This window comes from Ammodytes marinus (assembly GCF_949987685.1).
Source record: "Ammodytes marinus genome assembly, chromosome: 5".
Lineage (NCBI taxonomy): Eukaryota > Metazoa > Chordata > Actinopteri > Uranoscopiformes > Ammodytidae > Ammodytes > Ammodytes marinus.
The window spans coordinates 25723851-25743187 of record NC_137234.1 but is presented as its reverse complement, the minus strand read 5'-3'; positions in this window follow the sequence as shown (position 1 = coordinate 25743187).

Below are 19337 nucleotides of genomic sequence, written 5' to 3'. Positions count from 1 at the left end.
ATGCATTGAAGGAGCACAAGCATTCTATATTTAATATGTGTCTGTGTGACAGACAAGTAGTCTGGCGGAGGCACACCGTGTCAAAGATATCACCTCTATGTCACTGTTTGTCCGAGTAGCAGTTCTTTACTGTATATCAAAATTATCAGGGACCTCGCACACTCACACTTTATGTCTTACCCTGTATGTAACTACAGACTTTGTTTCAAACTAATGCGAATACAGTTGGCTGTTGGCCCTGACAGGACATACCAGGGACCCGAGCATATTGGTGACTGAGATAGTATGGAGTATGGCTGTATCTGTCATGGTCTGTCTTTGTCTTGTCTTGTTTTGGTGTTACCCGGGTTTCCTGTTTTATTTTGGTACGTCTGTCTTGTTCCTCCCCATGTCCTGTCAAGCTTCCCTCTTGTTTGATTACTGCTCCCTTCCCTAATGTGTTACACCTGTCCCTCGTTGTCTACCCTGTCTTGTGTGTGTGTATATAACTCCCAGTGTTTCTTAGTTCCCTGTCCGAGCATTGTACCTGTTGGTGAGTCGCTCCCTGTGCTCCCTGTGCTCCCTGTGCTCCCTGTGCTCCCTGTGCTCCCTGTGCTCCCTGTGCTCCCTGTGCTCCCTGTGCTCCCTGTGCCTTTTTGCCTTTTTGGACATACATGTTTTGGACAATAAATAATCTTCTAGTTTACTTTCTGCATCTGGGTCCTACTTGCCTGTCTGCCACTTACCGTAACAGTATCAAGGTATCAGGGGAAAGATTGAGTCTACAAAGAAGGATAACGCTCATTATTGTGTGAGTGGATAATTTCAATTGTTTGCAATGGTGTAATGGAACCAAGTGAAACAACTATTGAGCTGTTAGATTTTACAGGTGACAGGCTTCAAACCTCCAACTTTTGAACGACCTACGCCAGCATGAACTCTAATTAGGCTTAGGGTTCTCATGGACCGATTTCTTTATTAAAGGTGAAGTAAGTGATTTATTTATGTTAATATACGTGGTAAATCACTCTATATTCATACAGTGATCACTTATATAGTGTGTGCTTTTCATAACTCCGATCTCTCAGTTACCCGCTCTGCATGTAATTGGCAAATAAACTTTTCGGGGATCCCACAACTGATAACCAATCAGAAGACAGAACGCTACAAATGGGTACGTCTCACTGCCGGACCCGGTGCACATGCAGAGCGACAGACTGGTGAATGTGTATGCGCCTACAATGGCGGAGCAGGTAAAAATCCTTCCCAATGTCTGTTTTGATGGATTTTATCATGTTTTATCACACTTACGAATCTGAGATGATGCTAGATATCTCGCTGCTTGAAGACCGCAGTGCATTAATGTAGTGACATAGGGACGAGGGAGGGGACTGCTAACTGCAATCAGTGACAGAAAGTTAGCTAAACTGACCATTCCGCTTACTGAACCTTTAAATTGATGATTGAATGATTATGAAGAGGGACATGAGCTGCTCTGTTGGATCTCTGACAAAGTAGCTGCTCAGGAAGTGTTTTTTGTAGTGTTCAAACACACTTGCTGATACCGAGGTTACCATGGGTGTCACCAACACCATGGGCTGAGATCTTTCCTTTCACAAGCGTTTTAAGACATATCAAATAATCTGCTTTAACTTGGAATTCATGCCGATATGGTATTTTCGCACAAAAAAAGTAAATTATCCGGCATACATTTTTAATAGCATATATATTTCCGCCCCCCCTTTTCTAAAAAACTCAGAATATATGAATATACAAATATACCTTTTTCAAACTAGTTGAGGGCTTCAAAAATCCTGTTTGTAGATACACATGTCGAACACAGACTTAATGTGATGACAAAAAAGAAATATCTTTAATCAATTTCTTGTACTCGTACTGTACTACTCTTGTAGTTTTAGTTATGAAAAGGCTAAAGAGAATCCCCACCTTTAAAACATTTTTTTTCTGATGTGCCAAACTCTTTCCCACAGTCAGCAGTACAGAAGTCCACATAGTCAAAGCTGTGGATAATTTCTTATTCATTTCACACAAATGCATTCAATGACCACAGTTAACTAAAACTCAAGACGGATGATGTCACGAGAGTACATAGATGTCAACATGTCCCGTTTCTCTGTTAACTGTATGTAATTAATGTTCGGATATGGATACAACTGCTGTCTGCCTATAATTAGTGCTTACTACAGCTCCGACCGGATTACCTGACATTTCAGTGAGATAATCATGGTTCCTTATGTGATGTGTCTCCATTAAAAGAAAAATCTGTGAAAGCTTGCGATTGTTTTTATCCCTGCTCATATACTTGGTTTTTCTATATATTTGTATTCCACTTGAACATTATTGGTTATATGAAGAGGGCCACCACAAGTATCACTTTGGAATGAGAACCCCTTCGGAGCATGTGTGATTAATAAAGCTACACACAAAGAAATCAAGGTACAGGAATGGTCCTAAAAGGGTACAAATGTGTTGTCCCCCAAGTGGCGATTACGGCTTTACTTCATATGTTCTTTTAGAGGTACTGACAAGAAGGTACAGATATGTAACCTGCTAAGGTACCACTGGGGAAGACAAAGCATTTGTACCCTTTTAGGACCATTCCTGTACCTTGGTTTTTTAGTGTGTACTGAATGGACCGCTTTGACACCATGAACAAATAGATTCACCACACTAAAGATAGCTGGAGAGCCTTTAAAAAAAAATTCTCTTTCAATCCATCTGAAACTGAGGGAATGGCCTCTGTCCTTGTAATGACAGGGCCCAGACATTCTCAGAAGCAATTACAGTCTGAAATGGTATTAGCTTCTTTATTGCAACACCAGATCTAGTGTGTGACCATCCTCTAAAAGATGTGAACCTGTAGCAAGACTCCAGTGCCTCAATGGTAAAATAACTATTGTTTAAGTTGCCCTAAGGGGGTTCACTCCCTCTGCTTTTTAACAAGATCTCTAAATATTAAATATCATAACTGTCCTAACCGAGGATACAGCTACCACTATTCCTCTTGGAAACCCATATAATACTTTCCCACACGAGGGTCTCACACTTTTATATATTAAATATACTGTATATATTAACATGACAGGAGCTGAGAGTTAGATTTAATGGTTGAGTCAACTCACAGAATGATCTAGATGAGATTTGAAAGATGCTCTCTGTCAAATTGTGTTTTTGCATAAAAAGGTAGTAAAATAGTGTTAACATTGCTATGAAAACTAGACAAATCATCACCCAGGTTGTGAGGGGGGGGGGGGAACAAATCCAACAAGTTCAAACAAAGTTTCTTGTTGGAATTAATTGACGCATTCAAGCTTGGCACGTCATCATCCTGAATGACATGCAAAGTATAAAGGCCAACAGTGAGAAAAACAACTTGTTATGGTAAGTGGCAGACAGGCAGGCAAGTAGGACCCAGATGCAGACAGTTAAACTAGAAGACTATTTAATAGCTCCACAAAAACTCCAGACATGCAAAAAGGCAAGGCACAGGGAGCACAGGGAGCACAGGGGCCATACAAGGACAGACTCACCAACAGGTACAATACTCAGACAGGGAACAAAGAAACACAGGGAGTTATATACACACACAAGACAGGGCAGACAACGAGGGACAGGTGTAACACATTAGGGGAGGGAGCAGCAATCAAACGAGGGAAACTTGACAGGACATGAGGAGGAACAAGACAGACATACCAAAATAAAACAGGAAACACGGGGAATCACCAAAACAAGACAAGACAAAGACAGAACACAACTAATACATTAAAGTCTTCGTGTCCACATCACTGAACAAGCATATACAGCCACGGAAAAAATTAAGAGACCAGTCTGGATTTTTCTTAAATCTTTTATCTCTACGTTACTTATTGAAAATGCTCTAAATTACAATATTTGTATTGTGAATTTGGTAGAAATGTTGTCAGTAATGTATAATATAAAATCAAAATGCTAATTTTACTCTAACATATGCCATATGCCAAAGAGTAAAACAAGAGACACTGAACATTTGGAGTGGCCTCTTGATTTTTTCCGGAGCTGTATCTAGCTGCTCTACTCGTATACTGAAACAGATCTAACTAGAGGACTGAAGCATCCTTCAATACATACACTCACTCAGTCCCTATAATCATAACGCTGTCATAGTGAGTGTAGAAGTCGAAAAGAATGTGCACGAGATAATGGTTCATTGTCTGTTTTGGAGTATTTAGCAAAGGGCTGTCATCTCTCAGCCTTTCTCACTGTCTCTGCCGTCAGTCCTATTGATTGTGTGTTGAGGGCTTTTACCCTGTGATTTGGACTCATTATTTGACCACACATTGTTCTCCAGACAGTGATCTGATTACAGTGCCCTTGTCTGCGCTCTGCACCCTCGCAAACAAAAGTGTTTCAAAACACCTTTTCATCTCCAAGAAAAAAGCTTCACTCTGCCCCCCCCGGCAAATAAACACATTTATTGACAGCGTAATCACTCAGTACTCTCGGTCTGCTGTGAGCACAAAGACACACACACACGCGCACACACACGCGCACACACACACACACGCATGCTTGCACGCACACACACACACACACACACACACACACACACACACACACACACACACACACACACACACACACACACACACACACACACACACACACACACACACACACACACACACACAAGAGGTCTCAGGGGTGAACTGGGAGTCATAAGGTCTATGATTGGATGTTTATAGAGAAGTGGGTGTCACAAGTTGTCACCCCGCTCAACATCGACCCATGAGACACCTTCACTAATGGAGAGAAGCAGACAGACATGCAGCACAGAAATGGAGGTGGACAGACAGACAGACAGACAGACAGACAGACAGACAGACAGATAAGCAACATGAAATTACACCTGCTTGCATCGTGCACATTTACTTTGTCATTTATACATATGATGTCACAGACGTTTAATATTGACATGTGTACTGTATGTACAGTTAAGGTTGATGATGACCACCTGACTTTTGTCTTTGCAGCACTGTGCAAACTTTTCAGCAGCGAACAATGTTACGTGTACACAATCAGAGACAAGCCATGGTTTTGAGGAGAGCCCTCGACTACTCATGTCCTGACTCTCTATGCTTTGACAATCTTCTCATTTCAAAAAGAAATCATATTTTCTAAAATGTTGAAGTAGTCCTTTAATGTCAATACGGATCCACACTTGTTAATTGGGTTGTTGTGACTGTCCTTGGGACCCTTTCAAATCTAGTCTCCTGTAAATAAAATAATAATTTATGGACATTAGAGGTAGTTTTTTGACCTTGAGATATATCAGGATTTAGATACACATGAGACACTTGTTATTATGATGCATTCATTTGTGGTTGGGGTCTGCACATGGGATTTGTTGACGAGAGGAAACATACACAATATCCATTAAATAAAAATAAATTAGTTGTGAAATACTTCTAAATGTGGAAAAAACACAAGTATTTTAGACTCAGTACCTGCAATTTGCTATTATGCATCAAAAAGTAGTGTTGCATTATACATTTACCCTGCACATTCAGCCATGTAAGATGAAATAGTACCATGAACTAAGGTTGCATTGCCTTTTTAAGTAATACTACAACATAATGTACTTTTTCACAGGGCTCAAAGTTGGTCCAGATCATGAAAAAAATACTTACGATTATATAGTTTTTCAGTAACATTTTCTCTTACAAGATTACCTAGCAAAAACAGAAGTTGCCGGATGACCCCAGCTGTAAATGTGTGTGTGAGATAAGATGATGTGGACAATGTCAGTGATGGAGACAGAGAATTAGTTTTCGATTAGCCACAATGTCAGGTCAGTGTAGTGTCACCTCCCACCTCTGTCTGTGTGACTGATCAATACACACCCTATTAGCAACTCTACCTCTTCTTTCTATCGCTCCCTCTGTCTGGCACACAATTATCAACTCCCTCCACCGCTGCTATTCCCTTCCATCGTTCTAGATTTTTCAGTTTTTTCATCACCGTTTCTCTTCATTTTAGATGAAATAACTTGCCCCTAACTTTTGGTAGTTTCCTCACTTCTCTCTATCTCCCTGCTGTTCTGTTAATGCTTATTAAGCATTTTTTACATTTTTGGTCAGATTTAAAAAATATATTTTAAAATGTAATAATGCATGCAAAGGATTTTAGGCAAGTTCAGTCACAAACAGGCAACACATCTCACTCCATTCAGTCATCCCTTTGCACTGCTTTTGCACTGATTTATTCTCATTATTTTGGACTGTCTCTGCCTTGTATTTTTTTTAATGTAATTTGAACCTGCCCTGTCAAAGAGGAATTTCTTTGCCCTTGTTTTTCCTTATCTCATCTTATAAAAGCTGCAAATTTGCATTAAAGTGTATATTCATCAAATACAATATGCAAATTAAATGTTTCCTAAAATAATGATCATCTGTTTTTTTTATACTCAGATTACATTATTTACAACAGGGTTTTCAGAAGAAGATTTTTGCTATGATGGTTGTTTATTTCACTATTTTATGCCTGGGGTGAGCGACCCCGTCGGTAGTCAATGTACGTAAAATACGTTGTTAGGATCTGGGTTAATTTGGCAGGGCAGTTTGAGTGCATTTCCCCCTTTTATTGGTCAAGTGGACACTATCTTTTTTCTCTCAATCGTACAGGTGAAGCAGTGGAAAAAGCAGTGCCACTATTATTATTTTTTCTTTGTTTGTCTTTGTACTTTCAGTCTTATTTGATTTTTGCCCAGAGCACACCACTCATTTGACTCAAAACTTTCTCATCTATAAAGCTCATCTTGTCTGTGTCAGCAGACGTGCATTCACAGTTCATCTCACATCAGATATTTATGATGTGGATTGTACACAGTTGACCAGTCTTTACTGAGAAGGTCATACACACAGTTTATATTCAATACTGTGTCTTGCTTTCAGTGGTGTGCTCATCAAACTAATCCAAGCTGAAAGAATGAAATAAAGAATACAAATATCAGAGACAGAGAACACACAGAGGCAAAAAACCTGGGACAGAGAGGAGAGACGGAGATGGAAGGAGCTATTTGTAGAGTGAGACAATGTTTGGGTAAATGAGGAATGGTAAAACGCTTATTAGCTAAAAGGCTCCTCTCTCACCTCCTGCTGCGACATGGAGATGACTGTGTGTAGCAGTCACCGTATGTGTGTGTGTGTGTGTGTGTGTGTGTGTGTGTGTGTGTGTGTGTGTGTGTGTGTGTGTGCCCACAGCCTTTCATTCAAAAGGACAAAGAGCCTTGTCAAGTCAACATGCGGCCAGTCAAGCAGACAGCACAGGTCAACACACACACACACACACACACACACACACACACACACACACACACACACACACACACACACACACACACACAAACACACACACACACACTGACACACTGCACTGTATGTTTGGACGTGTGTATTGTTTGAACACGCTGGTGCTGTTCACAAGTCATTTAGCTTTTGATGGTGTTAGGCTGTCCAATGATTATCATCCTGTCTGAAATACAAATAAACAGACACAAAGACATACAGAGAGACACAGACACACAGGAAGGTAGATAGATAGATAGATAGATAGATAGATAGATAGATAGATAGATAGATAGATAGATAGATAGATAGATAGATAGATAGATAGATAGATAGATAGATAGATAGATAGATAGATATAGAGCTCCAGTTGGCAGCCACATGGTAAGGCAATCCCTGCTTGCTGAACCACACACACACACACACACACACACACACACACACACACACACACACACACACACACACACACACACACACACACACACACACACACACACACACACACACACACACACACACACACACACACACACACACACACACACACACACACACACACACACACACACACACACACACACACACACACAATCTGCTGTTTCTTATGACCAGGAGGTGATAGTGTAGAGGCCAGCATCTATTTCTTTCAGTCTTTCTCTTTATCGCTAGAGCTTTGATCTGATAAACATAAACGGCTAACCTTTCTTTCTTTCTTTCTTTCTTTCTTTCTTTCTTTCTTTCTTTCTTTCTTTCTTTCTTTCTTTCTTTCTTTCTTTCTTTCTTTCTTTCTTTCTTTCTTTCTTTCTTTCTTTCTTTCTTTTTTGACAGTGGCTCCTCTCTGCTCCTCTCTTTTCTGTGAGCTGTGAATATTCACCTTGGTTAGTGAAGCAGACAAATGACACCTTTTAAAGCTGTGAGATGTAGTGTGTGTGTGTGTCTGTCTGTGCCTGTGCAGTGACAGTTTCTTAAAGTGCAAATTCCATTTTTATAGCGATGGACTGTAGAGCGTTTACGCTTCATTAGCTCTTTACATACGTGTGTTTGTGTGTGTGTTTGTTTGTTTGGGTGTGTGTATTTGTGTGTCGGTGTTGGTGTGTGTGTTGGTGTGCATGTGTTGAGAGACAAACAAAGGAGAGAATGTGTATTAATCTGTGTGTGTGTGTTTCAGAACACTTGTCAATCACACGTGTGATTGAAAAAACACTATGTTTGATGTATGTAAGAAAATAAAAGAGAGTAAGTATGAATAAACCATGTCAGTTAGTTATCAAAGAAAAGTTCCATACAGATGGATACATCAGTGAATAATACATAAGAAAAGTCATTTAGAAACAGCATGTGTGACTGATGTCCAGCATGCACATTTGACCAAATACAGCTTCCAAAGGCTCAGTTAAAAAGATCTGTTTTCAAGAGAAGTTGAAACATTTCCACAGAGCCTGCCTCTCTTATATCATTGGCTGTCCCACAGTTAGCAACGGTCATTACATCCTTGACAGCGGTCATTCTAGCTGGAAATGACACACCTGTAGAATGCCGTGATTGACCAATCAGAGCACAGAATTTATCAGTGCTATGTAATAAGTAGACATAAAAGGCTCCTTCTAAGGTCATAACACACTTTTATTTCTAAGAGATGTACACTCATTTAAACATACTGATGAATAATATATTCCATTTCTACCAAGCCTGTTCTGAAAAGCACCAAGAAATTCTACACACTGGACCTTTAAGTAGAGAAAGTAACAGCGTGAGTTTAAGTATTGTTACAAAAATAAATATATTTTTGGAATGTTAAGGGAACTTTTTCTGATCCACAGCACACATTGATTAAACATCAAATCGACATTTTCCAATGGCTCTGCTCTCTCTCTCTCTGTCATTACGATGTGACGGCAGGTCATTCACTCACACTAACAATATTGAAGTTAGATGATTAATTAAAAAGTTTGACACAACATTTTTTTTCCCCCTGCAGGTTCTATCAGAGCAATATGAGTAATTAGAGAGACACTTTGAATCCAACTCAGTGAGCACAATGATGAGACAACCGAGCAGAAAATTGCATGTCACAGGAGCAAGATGCAATAATCTACTGGTTGACAAGGGCTCCTTGGCAGATGGATTTTTTCTACACTGGCACACGGTAACCTGTAAATCATTATCGGTATACATCTTTGATAATTTGTAGTTTTGTTTAGTGGTTAAAGGTGCACTATGCAGTTTCAGGGGGAGGGACATTTGTTTCCATTTGCAGAGTCTGCAGTAAGTTAACAAAACATATTTTTTTTTACATGTTACTCTTTGTTTTGAATAATTATATATTATATAATCATAAATAAAAACCAAATTATTTTGGGACATCTGGAACCAAAAGTAAAACTAGAATATGTGTGTCAAGAAAAGTGTGGTCCCTGCTGCTGTACAACAACAACAGTGAAACAGAACTCTCAGGTTTTTCTAACTTCAAACAGGATTCAGGGGATCCAATTTTCGTGTTTGTAAATGAAGTTTATTCAGTTAAGAGAATATACCTTAGAAAATGTTCACTTCTCTGACACACCCAAAGTTACATAATGCACCTTTCATGAACACGGCAAAAAAAGCAAACAAGCGCAAAAAACCTAATCAAAAACATTTGCAATCAATAACTGCCTAGTGGCAACCAGGGCAGCGTGTAGTGCAGCCCGGGGAGGATTGGGGACACCTATTTCATCGTCTCCCTCTTCTTCCTCATCGTCGTCTTCCTCTTCCTCCTCCTGCAAAGGTACGCCTCCATGAACTGCCATGTTGTGGAGCATGGCGGTCACCACCATTACTGCGCAACAGCTATGTGGCTTCATGTGCAGTCCTCCTGCGGACCTATGGAGGCACCGAAAGCGCAGCTTCCATATGCCAATTGTCCGCTCAACAATTAGAAGGGTTTGAATATGCGCGGCATTAAAAGCTTGCTCAACCTGCGTCCGCGGATTTGTAACAGGGGTTATGAGGTAGATTCGGAGAGGGTAGCCACTGTCTCCAAGCTCTGCCCAAATCCACCTGTCGCTGCCTCCATACCCACCGCGGAATTGGCCCAGACAAAACTGTCATGAGTGCTGCCAGGCCACTTCGCCACTAGGTCGAGGACGAGCCCTCTGTGTTCCACCACCACCTGCACGTTGATGGCCGTGTAATCTTTTCTAGAAATGAAGGCCTGGTCGAGCACGGATTAATTGGATATAGGGAGCAGTGTTCCGTCCACCAGGCGTATGACCATCGGAATTCCAGCGATCGCATGCAAGCCCTGGTGCACCTCCTGGACCTCCTGGTGAGTGGCAGGTATTTTTATGAAATCCCTGGTGTAGCGCAAAAGGGCGTTGGTGTCCGCATGGACACATCTCCACACCGAACCCGTACTCAGACCAAGGCCATCCCCCACAAGTTCAATAAAGCTCCCTACTGCGTAAAAACACAGCGCTACCAGCATTTGGACTTCAGGAGTCAGTGAAAGTTCCGACGCGTTGGTCTGGCAAGCGTAGTCCAAATCAGGTCAAGCAATTGGCGTATGTGTTGCCGTTTATGCAATATAGCCGTGTCGGTCAATATATCCATGGGACTAAAGTAAATTATTTATATTTTATATCAAATACAACATGGTTTTGACAACACAATTTGACTTCCCCCCACATAATGTAAAACAAGTCTGAAGGATAGTCAAAGCATTAGTCTTGACTTTAAAAATAATTCATGTTTCTAAACAATACGAACGTGAATTATCAAAATACATTTGGACAAACAGTCCCCCTCACAAATGGGACATAGAATGAAAAGCCAATACTGTATGAATGAATAGCAAAGTGTGGCCCTGGATGCAAGCTCTTAGTTAGATCTCTGATCATTTCTGTCATTAGTCTTTTAACAAAACCCAAGTTCTGTGGACGTGCCAGTCTCACCTGTTTTACTTGATCTTGTTCTTCCCACTGTCATTCTTCCTCTGCAGCCATTTTACATTTCTGCATAGATGAAATGACGTACAGCAAAACACAATGGAAACCTGGAACTTAGTTGTAGATGATTGAATGAGTATCTTCCTTACAGGTAATCCATGGGAAAGACAGGAGATCAGAGGAACATCCACAATCCTTGCAGTCTGAAAATGTTTTCCGTCAGGCCTTGGATTAAGTTTATATAGCCCACAACTGCCTCGCTCTCCCTCTATTCTCCCTTGCAGCACAGCCACACTTGACTAGGCCGGAACATCTCAACACTGTCTGTGTGTGTGTGTGTGCGTGTGTTATGTTCATGCATTCACATTTATCACAGCTGATTTGTAATTAGTCTAGTTGGAAATGTCTGGCACTGTTAGATTTGCTCTCTGATTTGAACATGTTCAACCTGATTACACTGCCACATACAATCATTGTTTCCTTTTGTGCACTCATTTTTATTATTACTATGATACATGGAAGTACATGTAAATTAAACATAACTTGTAAATAAGATTAAATATGAGAATTTACTGGTATATTTTATATGTTTTGCTTTTGGTTCAGTTTACATTTTTTTATTGTTCATTGAAAAACAACATACTAGGGGAGCCTCAACAACTGCTTAATCACTTAATGGGAAGGATTGGCTCTGATAAAGAAATAGATACATTTCTACACATTAATAGAAATTAATCTATGTATCACGTTAACTGTATATCATTCTAAATTAAAATAATCAAAAATGAGAACTGCCAATTGCCATGAAAAGACAGTAAGTTCCATGCCCAAGTGTGCTTTTTGAACTTCCATCTGCTGTGCAGGATTGGATGACACGAAGAAGGATCCTCAGAAAAACACAAGTAGACTTCTGCCATATTGAAAAAGCATCATTTGCATTACAATCTGTTAAAGGTGGAGCCAGTGATTCTGGAGAATTTTCTTTGTCAAAATCACTTTTTCGCAAAATCAGAGAATATCTCCTCATGTTCCGCTAACTGAAAAAAATAATCCAGTGTTAAAACACAACCTAGGCTTTGATAAACTGGTATGTAAATGTATCGATACGTGGAAGTGTGTTTGTTTTATTACCTTAAATAATCCAAAAAGACAAACATGGCCACCTTTTAGTTAAATATTAGTTAGAATTCACAGTGCCAGTAACAAGGCATTTATGCAGGAGACGATGTTTTTACACTTTCCAAGCAGGGGTGAATGATTTCATCTTGCTATATAAACAAAGGGAATGTTTAGCCTGGTCCAACCAGACCATCGTACTTAATTTCATTTGTACAGAAGGTCTGGAAGTGCTGTAATTGGCAAACGTTCACTCACTTGGAGGCGGGTGTCTGTTGAAGTTTAAAACTATTGGATCTGCCCAGTGCCACTCTGGATTAGCCAACCAATCGCATCACGTTTGGTCAGACGTATGTCATGAGCCGGCTTCTGGCGGTGCGCTTCAGTTGTGCAGGGAACTCGGAAATTTCCGACTTCACTACATATTGTAGTCTATGGATCTACCGTACCTGGCAACGGTAACTTGCTAGAGCCTAACGTTTAGTTATTTGGATGAGAAAGGTTGTAGGCGTCCATACTTTCCCGAGCAGATGCACTGGAACACAGACAGGTCGGAACTCGGAACTACCAAGTCGGAAATTTCCGATTTCCGAGTATAAAGGAACGCAGCATTCAACTGAAACTGGAGCGCGACTTCGACGTCATCGTTCACAGCCACTCGCTGTGTTCACTGATTGGACCGGCAGAAATCTGCCTGAGTAGGAACCCATGAATACACCGCACACCCAGACTGACTACTGAAGTGAAATTAAAATTGAGCGGAAGTAGGTAGGCGGGCGGAGCCAGGCTAGGGAATGTTAGCATAGGGATCCACAATATCTAGCCACATGCCCTTCTACAGAGCCTACACAGTGTAGGAGGTCCCTCCGTATTTACACTGGATATTTTTTTTCAGCTCACACAGTACGTACAGGTAGCGTAGCAAAGATATTCACTGATTTTGACGAAATTATTTTGACAACAAGAGTTCTCCAGAATCACTGACTCCACCTTTAATATAAGTCTGACTAGTGAACCTGAGTGCAGAAAACATTGACTGGAGGCAGTGGGCAGAGGTAAATGAATGTATTGCCGGTCATAGACAATCGATATACTCTATCTCATTCTGCAAGGCCTAAAACATGCAAAGTTGGCCCTGAGGGTGGTGCTATAGGAAAGGTTGGGGGGTTTAATAAATCCAAAATGTTGTCTGGACAGGACGGATGTTCAGAAATGATCATGGCGATCTCCCTGCTATATTTGAGCATTTCTTGTATTCAAGTGGACATTTCGACGAAGTGGTTAACCAAAATCATTGTGAATTTTCTCATGAGGATAGTGAATGTCCTCAGTAAATGTTATGGCCTTCTGTCCAGTAGACAGGATCAATAGGACTTAATGGATTTTTTCTCCACAGAAGAGGAAATTTGATTTTTATATTTCATGATTGGGAAAACTACCCCACACCTATTAAACATCCATTTGAATTGCTTTTAGTTCTCATGCATTAGTTGTACACGAGGAGTTGAGGCTCAAAGTTGCTCCATACTTGGTTTTAGTTTGTATGAATTTCTGCTCCATATGAATACACACACACTTACAATTAATACAGGCTACGCTTCAACGCATACACACACACTATGAATTAATTGACTTCATGCATGAACTCATACACATGCCCCATACTCAGGAATGTGTCAGTGTGTTTGCTGAAGCATAAGGCTGCTGCTGGAGAACATTAATAGAACGCTTCATTTGGAGAGAAGAATTAACACTGTGAGATCAAGTCTTAATGTTTGCAGGTTGGGTAAGTACATTTTGCATACAATTAACTCACATGTTACATATTAAACATGCTATACTTCTTAATTGAAGCGCAGTGTAACCCTAAAGATGGGACAGTTTAAAGCAGGGGTGTCCAAACTTTTTTCACTGAGGGCCACATACAGAAAAATCTACAAAGGGCCGTGCCACTTTGCAAAAATAACACATTTATCAGGACATGTAGCTGCTCTGATGTTTAGTTTCATAGTGTCTTCGTAAATTGTAATCCTTCTTCATGGCAACACTTTCCTTGCACATTAAACAGACACATTCCCCCTCTTGTTTATATGCCAATGATACACCCAGTGTTTTCAGCCTTTGCGTCCAATGTCCAGAAGGGTGAAAATAGTATCCAGCCGAGGTCCCGACCCTCCTGGGGTCCGGGGGTATGCCCCTCCGGGAGATTTTTTAAAGTTTTTAAAGTGAAATGCATGAATCTGGTGCACTTTGAGAGGGAAATTAAGAGGCTAAATCTGAAGAATTTTGTATGAAAAAAAATGGAGACACTGTGTCAGATGAATTAGAAGCTATTGGAGAAGGACACATAGATTTTCCATAATAATATTAATTTAAAATAAAATATTATGCAGGGTCCTCTGGGATGGGCTTGTTGCTCTTTTTCTTTTATGGGACATATTTCTCTGCAATATAATGAGTGCATTTAAATTATTTAAAAATTAAAAGCACCATATTACATTATATTTTTTAAATGTGCCACGGGCCAATCAATCAGTGTTCAGTCAGGGTTAACTAAGAAATGCAAAAAAATAATATATATATTTTTTTTTTCAAAGGGCCATATTACATTATATTTTTAAAATTGTCCGCGGGCCAAATAAAAAGCGGGCCGCAGGCCGCAGTTTGCCCGCGGGCCGTAGTTTGGACACCCCTGGTTTAAAGCATGTGAATTAATTACGTTAACAGCCTCCGGAAACCTGGTCTTATAAAGGTAAAAATCAACTTTGATGTCAAAGTTGGGTGTCTCAATAAGCTTTGACCAAAATCTGACTGAAAATAAATGTTCATAGATGTGTTAAAAAAACGTTTTCTCTATATAGACCGTTTAACAGGGCAGTGTGGGTCGTATGAAACGGACTCCATGGTAACAGTAATTGTTTTTATGGAAAATTCGGGGCAGAGAACTGCCGTGATTGGATCAAAATACTTATTGTCTAACCAGAAATGCAATTCCTTGAAGAAATTGCAGTGTGAATGCTGACGCTGAAGAAGCTGGCGCTTCACTGCTGACTGTTGAGGAACTATGAAGCATGAATGGGATTGAAATGTTGAATGATGCATGAAATATGGAAAAGCATTGAATTATTATAAATATACAAAAGCTCACGCAACACTGCTGAATGAATGCGAAGACTTAACATTTTTTAAAAAGGTCTGATAGTATGAATGGGATTAAGTAGATGAATAGCCTAATACAATGTGTAAAAATGTAATGGAGTTTCTAGCTGAAATTATGAATGACTTAGCTTGAGGTATTGCATTTAAGAGGCAGGAAGTCACAGTGACCTTGACCTTTGACCTCTAAAATAATATCAGGTTATCATTGAGTCACAGTCGACATTTGTGCAAAGTTTGAAGAAAATCCTTTAAAGCTGGGGTGGGTAACTTTTTCACTGTAATATTTGTCAAAATGTTTATATTAGCTATTCAGCTATATGTAGGTGAAGTGGTCTGAGAATATCTACTAATCACTTTGCTCTCCCCTGCCTCTGTGTGCCGCCCCACAAAAAATTGCCACCGCTCATGTACACTTTGACCAATCAGAGCGAGGCTCCGATTCTCCGTTCTTATTGGCTGTTGGGACTGTCCGTTCACCTTGGCAACGACGTTGTTGCGTCAGTTGCGTGAGCGTTCACGACCCTAGCAGTCTGACAGTTTGGCACTACGGTACATTGCTGTTGTAGACATTGCTTACAACAGCAATGTCTACAACCGTGGCCCCTTAAATGTCCTATTTCCCGTTTAACAAAAACTGCTTACACCGCTAAGATAGCAAGGATACGAGGAAAGACAGGGAAAGCCACTAGTTGAAAATACATTAAAGCTCTTAACTGTCGTTCGGAGGGAGGAGCTACAGCAGGTAGAGCGTGTCAGGGAGGGACCAGAGAGAACACAAGTGGAGCGGTTGAGGTATTTGGATTCAAATCTCTATCCCTATTGCTATTTTCTCCCAAATCATATACCCCAGCTTTAATGTGTTCATGAGATATTGCGTTCACAATCACTGTGACCTTGACCTTTGACCTCCAAATTGATTCAGTTCAGCTTTAGGTCAGAGTGGACATTTGTGCAAAGTTTGAATTAAGTCACAGTGACCTTGACCTTTGACTTATGACCTCTAAAATATTATCAGGTCATCGATGAGTCAGACAGGAACATGAAGATTCAAAGCAGGAGAACACAATTCATCCCATTAATTTGAATGGGGATCATTTAATAAAAAGTAGCCTCTGCCTAAAAGCATATGTGTGATATAAGCATGATTCAAACTAAAGTGTATACATATTAATAAATATCGTATATTCACACTAATAATAAAGAATGTTGCAGAATAACATAGCTGAATTCACACCAATAAGAACAAGAGCATAGCCCGCCTCATCAAAACCTAACATCTGCAAAGTTTATCAAACCTTGATGAAAATATCTTTAATTGATTGTAACATATGCCTAACTCTTTTCAGGTGCTTACTATCATGGATATAACTCCTAAAATTAACTAGTGGGAAGGATGTGTGGATTTGGGTTCACAGGGGCTTTAAGGAATAATCCACAAGCCTCTGATTTGAGTATTACTCACTGAACTTAATGTTTTAAATTTGAAGCAAAGCAGCTGTACTCTCCTCTGCTCACAGCATTTACAATGGATTCCAACCAAAACAACGATTCATGGCCAAAAATTACTGTATTTACTTTTATTATGGCATAAATTGGCAAACCTTGCTAAAATAGTTGACAGGCTTAATGGCTTTTGAAGTGTACAGAAGCTTTATTTAGGAAGCAGCTGCCTGGGAACTTCTGTTGACCAGCTGTGTTTCTCTGGCTCAGATTCACCGCGACACACACACACACAGCCTCTTGCTGCTTCAGCAAGACCAGCCAAGTGTTTCAGAGCACAGCAAGATGTGACCCATCATCAATCACATACACACGTACACACACACGCACACACACACACACACACGCACGCACGCACGCACGCACGCACGCACGCACGCACGCACGCACGCACGCACGCACGCACACACACACACACACACACACACACACACACACACACACTCCTTGACAATTGATTGCATCACATCATCACCAGGCCAAGCATGGAAGCAGGTGGTGGGCAGACCTTTTTTTGTGTGTGTGTGTGTGTGGCACAGGGCTGTGGTAAGGATGAGATTGTGTTTTCTTTTCCACTCTTTTATTTTTGACATGCACTAGCAGTTTTCTGTTGCCTGTATTTACTGTAAAGGAAACGAGAATCTGAAGGCAGCAAACCAGTCTGTGATTACTTGGTGCCACATTATCCCTGACAATTACAGAAGAGGGAGTTTCTTGCCCTTTGATTTCTCTCTTCTACTGCCACAAGTGTTATGCTTTCAGCTGAATTTGCAATTAGCTGTGTATCCTTTTTACATATTGTTAATATTTTTCCAAAATGTTCCAAAAATTAAAAAAAGTAAATGCAGAATCCCATCGCTTTGTTTTGAACACTCACTCACTCACTCACTCTCTCACTCACACACTCACGTCACTGGAATTCCTGTGTTGCGTGACCAAGATGGCGGCAGTATGTTCGGCCAGCCGTCTGTCAGCGCCTCGCAACATCTGCCTTATGTTTGCTACTCGGTAATTTATATGTTCTGCTGTCCTGGTTTATGATCGCTAGGCTCTACTCAACATCCAAGTCTCTCGGATCTTGGAAGGAACAGTATCTGTCAAGAGGCACTTAGGGAGAACACACATGGAGCCTCTTTCAAACATGCCGCCTCACCTGCCTCGTCTACCGTGCAACAGGAGGCGAGGAAAAGCGCGCAGGAGTACTGGTTCGACACAAGGCTCACCTCAAATCCTCAGATGTTGATCCACGGGGGCCTGCCACCTGTTCCATGGATCTTGCGCATACGAAGGAGTCTCAGCAGATCCATCGGCGGTGCCTAAACCTCGCCAATCTTCGCACATTGTGCCGTGCTCCTAACCGGGGCTGTGTGGATTTAAATCTTCAGATGGCTCTTATTAATGCTAGATCTCTAACAAAACGTTTGTGCTAAATTATTTTTTCACATCCTCGCTACAGGATTGATTTTATAATTTTACTTCTCATCAAATCATTAAATGGCCCAACACCTCATTATTTAAGTGAAGTTCTATATGTTCACGCTCCATCCGAGCACTAAGGTCCTCCAACCAGCTGCTCCTTGAAGTGCCCAAAACAAGGCTCAAAACTAGGGGTGATCGAGCCTTCTCTGTTGCAGCTCCAACACTTTGGAACAGATTGCCATTTGAAATAAGATCTGCTGCCACAACTGAACAGTTTAAGTCATTGTTAAAAACCCACTCGGCTTTCATCTCTAGTTGATAGTTTATTTAACCCCGAAAGTGTCTACTAGGGTTGCGTTGGAGAGGTGTTCTCTTCACGGATGAATCTCGGTTTACATTGTTCAGGGCAGATGGCAGACAGCGTGTGTGGCGTCGTGTGGGTGAGCGCTTTGCTGATGTCAATGTTGTGGATCGAGTGGCCCATGGTGGTGGTGGGGTTATGGTATGGGCAGGCATCTGTTATGGACGAAGAACACAGGTGCATTTTATTGATGGCATTTTGAATGCACAGAGATACCGTGATGAGATCCTGAGGCCCATTGTTGTGCCATACATCCATGAACATCACCTCACGTTTCATCAAGATAATGCACGGCCCCATGTTGCAAGGATCTGTACACAATTCTTGGAAGCTGAAAATGTCCCAGTTCTTGCATGGCCAGCATACTCACCGGACATGTCACCCATTGAGCATGTTTGGGATGTGCTTGACCGGCGTATACGATAGCGTGCACCACTTCCCACTAATATCCAGCAACTTCGCACAGCCATTGAAGAGGAGTGGACCAACATTCCACAGGCCACAATTGACAATCTGATAAACTCTATGCGA